This window comes from Syngnathus floridae, chromosome 22 (assembly GCF_059516105.1).
Source record: "Syngnathus floridae isolate MCC-2025c chromosome 22, RoL_Sflo_1.0, whole genome shotgun sequence".
NCBI classification, from domain to species: domain Eukaryota; kingdom Metazoa; phylum Chordata; class Actinopteri; order Syngnathiformes; family Syngnathidae; genus Syngnathus; species Syngnathus floridae.
Window position 1 is genome coordinate 8,720,238 of NC_142434.1, and position 14,458 is coordinate 8,734,695.

At 40.8% G+C, this 14,458-nt stretch overlaps 1 long non-coding RNA gene across 1 annotated transcript in view; it reads left to right on the forward strand.

Annotated features, from left to right (window-relative positions):
• LOC148379555 (uncharacterized) overlaps nt 1-14,167 on the forward strand; it is a 29,762-nt gene extending 15,595 nt beyond the window's left edge. Inside the window, exons 2-3 of the long non-coding RNA XR_015855354.1 lie at nt 12,701-13,027; nt 13,133-14,167. This is a non-coding gene — a long non-coding RNA (uncharacterized LOC148379555). The remainder of the gene's footprint in view (nt 1-12,700; nt 13,028-13,132) is intronic.
• Nucleotides 14,168-14,458: the final 291 nt, after the last annotated feature.

Below are 14,458 nucleotides of genomic sequence, written 5' to 3' on the forward strand. Positions count from 1 at the left end.
GGGCCCCGGGACCATCACCCCAAGTCCTTGAAACTTGACTGTCCACCACACACTAGGCAACACAAACAAAAATCATCGCACTCCTGTCAGTGAGCTTATAGCCCTGCTGACAGCGGACATTTGTACACACAAAAACAAAAACAGACATCAAGTATCAAAACAAAAACAGTCATAAAATGAATCCTGGCGCCCGCGGATCAAGTCCTGAAAACCACGTCATCAACAACTTCATCATAAAAACCAAAAGGGCAAGGGTTAACATATTCTTGTAAATCCAACACAAACTTTCCACGAACGCAATCGACAACCTGCAAGAATGAAAACAAGTTATGCAAGCAACGCGTAATCCGCTCCTTGGCTGGTGGCTGGTGCTGCAAAAAAAAAAAAAAATCAAGTCACACAGAAAAACAAAGCAGAGCGTGCTATTGTCGCAAACACGTTCAAGCGTCAAACAATTGGTCACTGTCCACCTAGTCCGTCACCCCGTCGGGTGAGCTCAAAGTCGTCACACGTCAAATCGTCCAAAGTCTTGCTGTTCGATACTAGTTCTGTCTTGTCTGACCATATCACTGAAATGGGCCTTCTCCATCACACCGTTTTGTTGTCGATGGTGCCCCTGATTGATCATTGAGCCATGGTTCCGGTCAGAACTCATCACTTACCAGTTCCAGACCCTCCAGTCTGTACCACCCCTTCAGGTGAGAGGAATTTTATCCTCAATTGCAAACACATCACCCCAACTTCAGACCTCTCTGGCCAATCATACTGCGCACACACACTCAAAGTTAGTATGTTAGTGTGCAGGCAAACATTGACTCCTAATAGTAACTCTTCACATTTGGACATAGTTGTCAACATGACCTATTGTAAAATCTCCAATTCAATTTTCCATAAACTCGCCCATCAGATTCATCGCAAATTGTCATATATGTCTATCTGGGGGGGCCGACTGTGGGACCCGCGTGTCAGGGGAGCCTCCATAACCTCAGATTGCTCCTACAAACTCGGTCTCTATTACTTATCCTAATTAAATTCAATAAAGATGGGTCCGACTATTCCCTCTGGATTTTTACGTCATCATTTGGCTCTCCCCCTTTTTCCTGTTGTCTAGCTCAAATATGTTTCTCAGTCTGCTTCACTTTATTGCCCCTCTTGGCGAGTCTCACTCCCCCCTCTCAAATTTTCAACTTTAAAATTCACGCCCAATTTTACAAAATTCTTTCTATATTTTTATCAATTTTCTGACCAATTCAACACGTTCCAAATTTAAACATAATCTTGTGGCTTTCCCCGAATTTTTATTCAGCCTCTTCGCCTTCACACGCAATTTCTACGGAAATTAATAATTCTAGTTATTATTGTTAATCATCCGTGGCCCTCGTAAGGACAAGCCGCACCAGTAATGGATGGATGGATGGATTGTTAATCCTAACCCCAAATGCCTATCATAAATTGCCATTTACATCAATTGTCGCAAGGGTCATGTCAATGTATTTGTTATTTAAAGCCCTACTGTATTCTTTTTTTAATTAAGTAGTGCCCTTTATTACTATTTTGCTGACTATCCAGAATTCCAACTTTCTTATGGCCCCTCACCCCTTCAAGCTGAAATATGCATCCTATAAATCAGTCGCAGTTGATGTGTAATTAAATTCTGTTGCTTTGATAAAGGTCAATTAAGTTTAGCAATTCAGCCTTCTGTTGCCCGAATCCAAATTTTCACTGGTCCAATTAAAAAATTTCATTATTTCAGTTAGATTAATTATGTATTCGAAATGCTAAGTTACATATAAAAATGTATGATTCAAATTATTTAATTTCTATTGATCAATGTCCACTTTGCAAAGTTTCTGATCACGCTGTCGTATAATTTGTCAGTGCATCTTCACTGACCATATCTATGTATTTTGTTTTTTATCCCCGTTTCAGTGTCAATAAGCATCCTTATTATTCCCTCTTTTATCAAAACTCCTCAGTTATGTCTGCCCCAGCACCCAAACACACTTCCATCCCTTTTGTCCCATACTCCACCAACTTTGTAATGCTTCAGCAGTCTTTAGCAATGTGTCCAGTTTGACTTCATGTGACTCGTGCAAGTCTTTAGCAGCCTCTCCTCTTAGATTCTCATGATGATGATTCAGGGCTGGACCGTCCGCCATTCTCAAATGCATCCATCTTGTCTTTGTTCTTTCAGTCTATTTTTTTTGATCTGCGACTGTGTGTATTCCACCAACTGTATGGTTCTTGTCCTGTGAAGAGCCGTGCTTGCCCCCTTCAAGCATGATAATAGTTCCTGTTGTTCTCCCAAAGGTCAAAGGTGTCTCATGACCAGGGACAGTCCTCTGTTGATTTTGAGGCAGCCAGTAGAGTACAAGGACTCAGTTCAGGACTTGTGGCATGCGCTAGGGCAGAACACACTGGGACACAAATTTCACAAAACTATCTTCGTGTTATCAGTCTTCATGTGTAGTATTTGTTCCTTACACCCCAAATCTTCCTATTAACATTTTGTATCCTATCAGTTGCGCACACTCATCATCTTACTATCAAGCCGCCCTTATCAAATGTTTTTTTTTTTTTTTTTGAGTAATCCATCCACCCTACCCATTAACACGGCTAAAATCCTCGTTCCAGTGTTTATCATCAAATAAAGTTCCGAAATCCTTTATAATAAACTGTAATGTAATTTAACAATCTACCAACATGGTTGTATATGCGGTGAATGTTATTGTTCAATCTATAGGTCATACAGCGCCTGTGTTCCAACTATGACACTCCTCCTTGGTTTACCATCTCATAAATTATTGTTGTCAGCAGCGCTAAATGATAGTGCTTGAAAGTGAATGTCTTATCGCCCAATTTAAAACACATGCCGCATTTGAGCGAGTATTTATTCATTTATTTGCCATCCTCATGTTAGCTGGCATGTGTCAGAATTAAAATGTAATTTTGCTTTTAAGTCTTTCAAAATTGCTATATCCTTACTGCACCGAGATAAACTGTTAAATATATCTTTAAAAACAAACAAAAACAATCTATGCTCCTGTTAGCCTGCAATTGTCCAAATCAAAAATGTTATTTTCTTTTAATTGTCTTTCTTTTGAACCTCTAAATCGCTCATGTTGCTAACTTAACCTAACCTTAAAGAAAGGACCAACAGGTTACTCCCAATAGCTCCTCATTATTTACGAGTTAGCCCCCCCTTTCTTGAACATTCTCTGATCCATGCAGTCTTCCTCCTCACACGCCTGCACCCACACAGGGTGTGCACATAAACGCACACACCGAGCGCGCACACAACCGCACGTACACACACACACACGCATCTGCACGCACGCACGCACGCACGCACGCACAATCCATCTCTCATGTAGCTTCTTTGCCACTTTCTATCGGTCAATACCATTCACAATTTGCGCTTCCACATCAGCATATACATTCCTTCAATCTCACTGCTTCAAACATTCACTGAGAAACTCACACTGTCCCTGCCCCGCCCGGGCCATAGCACCCCCCCCGTGCGAGGGGGGGGTCGCGGCATCAATGTTGACCGGTTACAGGCTGGCCATTTCCTGCAACAATCATGATGCCGGCCCACCGCCCGCACGAGCATAGCACAGGCCCACGCGCACAGCCCAGACCCGCGACTACGCGCGAGTGCAGGCACGCTCATCAGTCTCAACTTCTCAAAGGGCAGGCCAACTTTGCTGTTGCGCCCTTCATCATGTTCACATTCGACATCTTTCAATGTCTTCTACACAACATTTGTTGTCTCTTATTCTCATCCTATCAAGCCACCGTTCTAGTAACTTTCTGCCACACACGTCTTATTTTCTCTATTGCACACACGCCCTATTTTCTCTACTGCCACACCTTGCTCATCTTAGTTTCTCTAACCAACTTAAACACACCATTGTACACTTCTCAATTTCCCTATTATCGCTCAAAAGCCTCCTAAACATTCTCCATTACTGATTTCTTCCATAGAACACACATCTCACTCACACACACTGATATACACACCCACTCATGAGGATCCTCTGCGCGCACACACACTCTCCCCCCAATTTGGTTCATTTTGGATATTTTAGCGGTCTGATCTCTCACAGGAGGAACTGTTACCACCGGATATTTTTGGAGGAGGCCTCACTTCCCCTCGGGGATCTCTTTATTAACCCCAGCTATTTGAATACGATCGTCACCGCACCCTTGTCCGCCACGACGAAGCACTAGGTCCCTGACCTATCCTTAGTACGCGTAAGTCCCTGACTTTACCGTACACGTTACACACGTAAGTTCCAAACTTATTCACCGTATGTATCTTAACTTCATGCACTCCTTATTTGATCTGAACGACAGTCTCCTCTTAAATTTCCTCTTTCAATTTGCAGCATTTCGACTTATAGTAACAGGTATTCTGCTTACCTTATCGGTGATGAGCTCAGGGTTTAGGAGACGTCGTACCAGCTCAACGTTGTGCGCTTATTCCAAACGGTTCGCCGACCGGGAGACAGTGTCCCTGACACTGTCCGGTGTCTTGGCTAAAGACCACGAGTTGTCAATTACCCTTCTCTTGACATCACGTCCGCGGTCACCAAGAAATTGTTAGGTTACGGATTCTAGTTATTGATCTGACTCCAAATTGCGATCAACACTTAACTCATAAATTGCTATGTCCTAATCCACACACTGGCGCACCTAACAATTTTGCGAGTTCGTTCTGTCAAAGAGAAGACCAGTAGATCAATTAGACCAAATTTACCAATTATTTATTCCTGACAAAGCGCACTAATACAGGCCTGGGTCCCGGGTCCCTCACACTAAAACTCGTGCGTTTTTGTGACCACCAAAAGACGACACATTCTTCCGGGTTGCCCAGTTTTAAAGAAACACAATATGAATATTAAAGCATGCAAAATATTGTGAGATGATTGGTGGATGGCCATCTCCTCCCCGTCCAGGTGTCGCTGAGGTCAGGCGGTTGGAGAGAGCGGAGAGGGTTTTCCCCTCGATGCCCAGTCCCATAGATGTGCTGTTGTTCTTGTTTCTCACCGACCTTGAGATTATCTCGTCCGGTACTCCCTGTCTGGGCCTATACACAACACTTCCAAGAAAACAAGTTCATGCAGTTTGCCTGCACATTCCTCGGCCCCCACCAATCCACACGAGCACTTCAATACTAGATATTAATATGATTATAAGTTTAACACAACCTTAAAAAATATGTTTGCAAACTCCCAAAAACACATTTTCCTTTACTGGCAAGATTGAATACGTCAACGACGTCCGCACCATCACAAGGAAACACCTTGCTGAATGGGGCCCTTTTGACCTGCTGATTGGAGGAAGTCCAGTGACCAAGTGACCTTTCTCTCCGCAGCACTGGTGACTGATAATCAAGCCCAATTAAACAGGACCCTTGGACACTAATCCTACTGTGAGGGAGGGAGGCAGCCAAATGTTTTCAGGTTTTCATTTCCAAACTTTTCGCCATGCCGCCCAAAAAAAATGAGGGCTACGACGAACTCAAATCATCCATTGACTTGATACAGCTAGACCTTACCACACTCCTAGAGCAGCAAGCCACCCTGCTCCAGCTAACGTCTGAACTAACGGAGCTTAAGAAATTATCCAAGGAGAAAAATGAGAAAATCCTGTCGCTTGTACCGAGAGTAGATGCACAGTAGAGCAGTACTCCCGACAAGAAGACCTCATAATCACTGGTCTTAAAACAACACACCGCTCCTATGCCAGGGCGGCGGGTCCTTCGGATCCCTCAACAGATGACTCTCCATCGGATGAACTGTCAACACTGGAAAATCAGGTAGTACAGTTTTTCGAGAGTAAGCATATGGATCTCCAGAAAGGAAACATTGCCGCTTGTCACACACTCCCAAGAAACCGAAAACGACCAAAAGATACTCCGAAAATTATTATTTGGTTCGTCAATAGGAAACATAAGGTGGATCTTTTGAAGCAAGGGAGGAAACTAAAAGGAACGGATGTTTACCTAAATGAACACCTCACTACGAAGAATGCTGAGATAGCCTGGAACGCACGCAAACTGAAGAAGGAAAACAAGATTCTCGCAACGTGGGTCAGAAACTGCAAAGTATGGATTAAAACAAACGGAGCAACACCAGAAGATGTCAAAACCCTCGTTGTGAGTGAACTGGAAGAACTGAAGATCAATGGCCTGGTGCAACCTAACACCTACAATGGCTGAACTGATGACCATAAACTGGTACCTATTGGACTCTCCTGACGAGAATGGTGGATTACAGCGGAGCACAACATGGCAAACAGAAACTGGCGGGGAGGACATCCAACTCAGGTAGACCGTCCCCTGACACCCTTCATGGCATCCAGTGACACTCTCAATAATGCAGGAATTTCTGTCCCACCGAATCTAGACTCTTTATTATTTAATTCATTTGACCTAGAGAATGTTACTGCTGGTATTTATGAGTCCTTCTTGAACCCAGATACTAATTACACTTCCCTAAAATCTGTTGAATTGTCATGCGAATATTTTTCTGAAGATATGTTTAACAAACTGTGCAACACTCCTCCTGGCCACTGCCAAACAAATGTATTCTCCACTGTCCACTTTAATGTACGGAGTATCTCTAAAAATCATGGTCTCCAAACCTATTTATCAACCTTAACACATTCATTTTCAGTAATAGCTCTTACTGAAACCTGGATGGTTGATAATACATCTGGCTACCCTCTCTCTCACTACACTCCTATACACTCATGTAGACCAAACAAGCAAGGTGGTGGTGTCTCACTGTATGTGATTGATAATTTCAATTTCTCTCCCAGAAAGGATCTAAGTGCTAACTTTGATATGACTGTAGCAGAATCTGTGTTTATAGAACTTTCATCTTGCTCACTTATAAACAACAAAAATGTGATAATTGGATGTATATATAGACCACCAGATTCTGATAAAATCACTTTCAATGAAGCCCTCGACTCCACTCTAGAAATCATAAACAAAGAAAATAAATTGTGTGACTATAATATTAATTTACTTGAAACTAAGCAGTCACATACAGCAGACTTCTTTAATACATTATACTCCAGTAACTTCTTCCCTCTTATTAACAAACCCTCCAGGATCACAAGCTCAACGGCCACTCTCATTGACAACATTTTATTTAATTCTCTAGACTACAAAATGACATCTGGCCTGTTGATCTGTGATGTATCTGATCATCTTCCTGTCTTCAATTTCATCCACAATGATAGTGGTCCAAAAATCAAAGGTTATACTGGTGATCAAATGAAATTCCGCAAATTTACCGAGAAAAACATTTATAAAACATTTTATATCTATCATCAGCTCTGTGTCATGGGATGAGGTTATCCTGTTGCAAGATGTCAACAAAGCCTATCACTCCTTTCTAACAATACTCACATATGTATTAGAGTCTTCATTTCCTTTAATTTCTAATCGTAAAAATAACTCCAAAGGATAACGGATGAACTAAAAAAATCTTCACATAAAAAAAAAAAAAACTTTATAGAAAATCTATTGCAAATCCCACTCCTATAAATATAGAAACATACAAGAAATATAAAAATAAATTTACAGTATTGCTAAGGAAAACCAAACAAACTTACTATGCTGATAAATTTACTCAAGCCTCTGGTGACATCAAAACAACATGGAATCTTATCAACCATTTATTACATCGCAAAAAATCTAAAACATCTACCCCAAATGAGATGCTGGGGAAAAATGGAGCCCATTCAAACCCAGTAGATATTTCTAATGGTTTCAATGATTTCTTTGTAAATGTTGGCGCTACCTTGGCATCTAGCTTCTCAACCTCTGATACAAGCCCCTGTTGCCTAATTAAAGGGCAGTTTCCTTCACTCTCCATTCTTGACCCTCCTAGTGTTGAGGAAGTTTACAGCATTGTCATGAGCTTGAAAAACTCGGCCCCTGGCCATGACGAGATCAGAAGCTTACTCATTAAGAGAATCATCCATTTAATAATAATCCCAATAACACACATTTTCTCCTTATCTTTAAAATTTGGCATTGTACCCCAAGAACTAAAAATTGCTAAAGTCATTCCTATTTTCAAAGCTGGCGAGACAAATGAATATGGTAATTTTCGGCCCATATCCATTCTTCCATGCTTCTCCAAGATTCTAGAAAAATTGGTTTATTCAAGATTGGCAAAGCATCTAGAAACAAATAATATTCTTTACAAGCACCAATATGGTTTCCGCAAAACGTTTTCCACTGAGCATGCACTGCTTCAGCTTGTCAACCATATCTCAACAGCTCTTGACAATAAGAAATTCGCTCTTGGTGTCTATCAGGTTCAAGATCAGCAAAAGGATCAGCAGACAAAACCAGTGAGGCAGAATATTGAGTCTTTTCTCGCGAGGAGTGCATCCAGACTTACAGCAATCCAAATACACTAAAGGTCTGTTTACACCCCTCACTCTTTTTATTTAGGAAATGCCCTACCCACAATGTGAGACTAGCCCCTGGGGTGGGGGAAAGCGCGGGCTTTGTCTCATGATTCTATGTGAAAAGAGAAGTTGCAGACAGGATGCCATGAGAAACAAAAAGAGTGCAAGGACAAAATGCTATGTGAAATAAGAAGTCACAGACATCAACAAGATAGTTTGAGCTATCAACAGCTTTCTTGGATTCCCAGAGATGTAGAAGGTCAGGAAGCTCCAGACAGCATCGTATGACTTGTGGACTGGTGGACGTCTGCAAGGCGAAACAGCAAGCATTCTGTGCAATAATTTTATTAATAAATACTCTTTAGGGAACGCATGATAACATATATATACAATTTATCTAACAGTGTCTTTCTAGATCTAACTAAAGCATTTGATACTGTCGACCATAAGATCCTTATCGCTAAGCTAGAGAGATATGGAGTGAAGGATTCTGCCCTGAAATGGTTCACAAACTATTTTGCCAACAGAGAACAATACGTATATTTATTGTTTCACTTTTCATGGGGTCCCGCAGGGCTCAATATTGGGTCCTCTATTATTTTTGGTGTACATAAATGATTTTTCCATGTCTTGTTCAAATTTTCTCCCTTTGTTATTTGCGGATGATACCAACCTCATTGCCACCCACGATGACTTTAATTCCCTCATTGCAAGTGTGAATGCTGAGTTGTACGCTATTACAAAATGGTTCAAAATAAATAAGTTGACACTAAATATAAAAAAATGTAACTTCATGAGCTTCTGCAATATAAACAAATCTTACCCCAAAGAACAGACCAAAATTTACATAAACAATAACGAAATCCATCAAGTTACTAGCACCAAATTCCTAGGAGTTATAGTAGACGAACACTTAAATTGGTCCGAACATATTGATTTGGTTTGCAAAAGATCTATGAAAATTCTAGGTATTTTACGAAAAGTTTGTCCCTTGGTCCATCCTTCTGCTCATCGCACTCTGTATGATAGTTTCCTGTTTCCTGTACTCAATTACTGCAACATAATCTGGGCAGCCACATATCCAACATACCTCAACAAATTACTCATCTTACAAAAGAAGTTCCGGAGAATAATCTCTTATTCAAATAGATATGAACCATCGGCACCACTGTTTAGAAATTATTCATTACTGCCAATTGATAAAGTAAACATTCATCAAACCTGTCTACTCATCCATAAATACATATATAGGAAACACTGTCTTCCAGCCACTTTTCATAATTTCTTCACATTTCCATCAGACTTTCATTCTTATCCAACAAGTCAGAGGGACAATCTTCACCCACCTTTCTGTCGAACATCACGCCATCAATATAATAGCCATTTTAGAGGGCCCTCACTCTGGAATAAGCTACCAATCCATATCCGATCCATATCTGCACAGGCTGCTTTTACAAAGCACCTGAAACACCACCTTCTCCACTCATGATCCTACCAGTCCATAATTACTCCACCGCACTCAGCTGATCTATACTATGATCATCAACTTAATCCACAATTTTGACTCCGATTCTTCCATGTTTTTGTTAGATTCTGTCCACAATTTAGGGAGCGCGTTATCTGCGCCTCACGGCAAAAGCCTTTGCCAATCACCTGTTATTCAATTTACTCACTGCGTGCTCGTTTGATTTCTTCAGATTTAGGAAAATGCAAAGACACTGAAGCAGAAATTAGACTTAGACAGCTTGGTTGAGTTCAATCACAATTCTTGTTCAAAAAGCTCTGTTTTCAGGAAAGTGCAATACAGCGCTGGGCCCTTCAAGAGCGGAAAGTCTCCATTCAGAAAAGGCAAAGTCCAAGGTTGTTAGATCAGTTTTATATTCAGTAGCACATTGTGGGCTGGGATTGATGGGCGATGAGTCTTCGGGGTGGGGCAAGTTCGAAGGAGAGTCTGCTTCCATGGGAGTGGTGCTGGTTATGGGCGATTCGGTGTGTTGGTGGGGGGCTGTTGGTGTGTGTGTGTGGAGGGGGCTGTTGTCTTCCATCCCGTCTCTCGGCCTTGGCGATCATCTTTGGCCGAGTTCTCGGGTGGCTCCTTCTGGCACCCACTGGTTTTATCTCCACGTGACCTTCCTGTGAACATTCTTCTCCAATCTTGGACATACACTGTCGTACCGCATTCAACCGTATCTTTTCTTTGTTAGGCAAACTATTTCCCTCTGTGCAGAGCGTTCAGTAGTAATCAAAAACTGGCGTCTAGCATTAGTCAAAACATAAGATACAATCAAGTACTGAACGGTCAAGACGACTCTGGCCGTGTCCATGATTCACAGAAAAAACATCAGGCATGCATTCCACAGTTCCTTAAGGGTCATTGAGCTATTTAGGCAATATATCAAAAGTCATTTGTTATTTCAAAGTCCTCAGAAATATATATATCAGATCATAAAGTTATAAAAACCTTTCTCATCACCACTTATCAAAAATGTCTAGTTATGTCTTCTTTATTGATTTGGTGTGTAGGTATAATTATATGCTTCAAATGTTTCTTTTATTTATTTAATATGTGAATATACTTGTCTGCTTATGTACTTTATTCAATGAGGTTTGAGCATATCTGTTTTTGTAGCGAGGCAGGACTTTTTGTATTTCGACCTCATTCCTTCATTTTGTTTTGTTATTTTCTGTTTACAGTTCTTCTGTTTCCTTTTAGCTATTCCTATCTGGTATCTCTTTGATTGCTTCAACATCGATAAGTGTCTATTTTGTTTCGCTTGTTTCTTATTTTAGTATCATGTATCTGTTTATGTATGTATACATACACTCGTATATATGCATATATAAATATGAAAAAATTAATATTTAGCTTGTTATGCTTTTGTTTATTTACTTATACATATATATATATTTTTTTTCTTTTTCTTAAACACTTGAATGACATTTGACTGCACAGCACTTTGTTTCTGCACTTTGTTTGTATATAAAACAGGAGTGGAGCTTCTTACAAGCCCGAAGCTTCGTCTCCCTCCTTGCACTGTTATTTGTGCTAAACAATAAACTAAACTAAACTAAACTAAGTCCTAGCAACGATCTTTCCATGGGCAAATATCCTACGGAAAGGATTGTTTGAGGGCACCGGAAGACTCTTCTTAGAAATCTACCGCATTTTGACGTTGCCGATGCCGAAGGAGGGTGACGACCGGCCTTTTTTCTGGCTCTTTGAAAATGTGGTGTTCGTGTCCAGCAGAGACAAGACGGACATCTGCAGATTCCTGGAGTGCATTCCAATTATCATCGATGCCGTCCGTGACTGTCAGCCCTGTACATCGAGCTTGCTACTTCTGGGGAAACCTCCGAGGTATGAATTGGCCGGCAGCCCCATCCCTGGATTAAAAAGTGAATCTTCAGGATTGTTTAGAAGTTGGCCGTGCAGCAAAGCTGGACAAGGTGTGAACCATCACAAGAAAAACTCCATGGTTCAAGGGAAATTGGGACTTCCTGTCATCATGAAAGGCGTCATCATGTGGTGTACCCAAATGGAGCAGGTTTTTGGTTTCCCCAAACACTACACGGATGTGAAGAACATGGACTGCCTGCAGCGCCAGAGGGTCCCGGGGTGTTCCTAGAGCGTTGCCGCCATTTGCAACCTGATGGCGCCAGTCAAGGATTATTTTGAATGTGAATCGCACCAGCCAAGTCTGTAAGGCCGTAGATGCATGAATACCGTTTCTGGACTAAAAACCGCACCTGAATAAAACCCACGCCAGATAAAATTAGGGGAAAGTCTGCATAATAAGCTGGAGGTGTTTTAATGTCTTATTTCCATATATATGCACAAATCATACAGAATGATCAAAGTCATGAAAAACCCATCGATAATCCGCACTGGACTATAAAATGCAGGGTTCAAAGCTTGTGCAAAAAGTAGCGGTTTATAGTCCAGAAAATACAATACTTCCATGCATGAGCATGAGAGCTCTTCCCGGAACACCAAATGTTTGCCACTGTATATTGGTGTCCTCCTACAATTCAAAAAACATGTGTGTAAATTGGCCTTGGGTGAGAATGTGTTTTCAATGTGCTTTGCAATTGGCTGCCCACTGGTCCAGGGTGTTCTCTGCCACTTGCAACCCTACTAAAGAAAAAAGATAAATTGATGTACTTTTTGAAAATAAATGTTTTAATGTCATAACGTATGGTTACGTTGGTTAAAGGGAAGTGTGTAGTAAAAAAAATATCACTTTTTTATTCAATTGCAAAGCTGCCGTCATGGTCTGCCTGTAGTAGAGAAACGGAAGGCGTGACAGTGAGCTGTCGACCATCTGTCCGGTGTGCCCGCGATGTGTGCAACGTAAGTCACACTTTGTTTCACATCGGTTGTTTACTAGCGGAAAAATATGACATACATGTTTTTTTTTTTGCCTTTTTAAATTTCAAACTCCCAATTTAAATGGTGCCACACTCTACTGTATGATGTCACAAACAGGACAGCAGACCTTCTTCCGAAATCTCGCAGAGAAGGATTCATAGCTGTGTATTGATCTTTCTGGCATACATGAAATATTTAAACTGTGAAGGCTGCCTCTTGGTAATTACTGTTAGCATAGCAAGCATTAAAGATATAGAACTGGGACTAAATCTAACGGTTGTATTCATTAGAAACTGTTTTCTGTTCTCCTTTATTTATTTATAGTCTTTCAAAAACACTTGTACGATGGAGGCCAGCATCATGGAACGCAAACTCCCAAACCAGCGTGGCAATCGTGACTTCTGCTGATTCATCTATGGAACAATCAAGGGCACCTCAGGCAGCTCTTCGCTTTGACTTGGACATCCACTTTTTTTTTTTTTTTTTAACATGATGTCTTTTATGTGCCCTCTCTGCATCCATTGCAGCCTGGTGATCCTGAAAGGGGGATCCTCCCATCTGTGGTCCCTTCTGAAGGTTTCTCATTTTTCCCCTGGTAGGGGTTTTTTGAGTTTTTCCTTGCCCTTTTGGGAGCTTAAGATCAGGGGGTGCTTTGAAAATAATTGCCAATTTGTCTATGTGAAGCCCTTTGAGACTGCTTGTGATTTATTTATTTATTTATTTGTTAACTTGTTTGATTGCTTATTTATTGTTTAATCATACATTTATTTGGTTACTTTGTTATTTTCGACAGTGCTTTGAACTCTAAAGTTGTAATCATTTTGATTTGCACAATGGCTGGACTTTCTACATTTCTTTGCCTCAAACCATGTTTACATTACCTTTTGTATATGCTTCCCAAGTCTGTCTAATACCATCTACAATCATGCTACAGTTGAATTAAATTTAAGAAAAACACTTGTTCTGTTTATGCGGAGTAGAGATGAATGCTAATTTATTCAGCAACTTTTTATTTTTCCCCACTTGTCTCACATAGCAGTACAATCCCTCTTGCGCAACACAGCACACCCCACTGACAACATTATGTGAGACCTCCTCTAACACACTATATATATATTATTATAGTATCAACATGCAATAATACCACATCACTGACTTTTGATATTAATAATAAAAAACATGTTCAAACATAACTTTTTCAAGTCAAAAACAGTACTTTTACCCCACTACTGTCTTTCATTCAGCTGTAAAAAATAAATTATTCTGTTTTTTGCCCACAAAAATCACCAACTTGGTTTGGTTTATCATGTTTTGTGTTTTCACAATTTAAAATTGAATACATTTAAATCAAATCCAGTTTGTTCATTTTATTTTTGTTGATGTTTTTTCTTATGTTTATTATGTATTGAATCAGGCGGCTCTGTGAGGCACTGGGTCGCATGTCCACCTCGCAGTTAGGAGGGTGCGGGTTCGATTCCACCTCCTGTGCAGAGTTTGCATGTTCTCCCCGGGCCTGCGTGGGTTTTCTCCGGGCACTCTGGTTTCCTCCCTCATCCAAAACATGCTTGGTAGGCCGATTGAAGACTAGGTGTGAGTGTGAGTGCAAATGGTTGTTTGTCTGTGTGTGCCCTGCGATTGGCTGGCATCCGG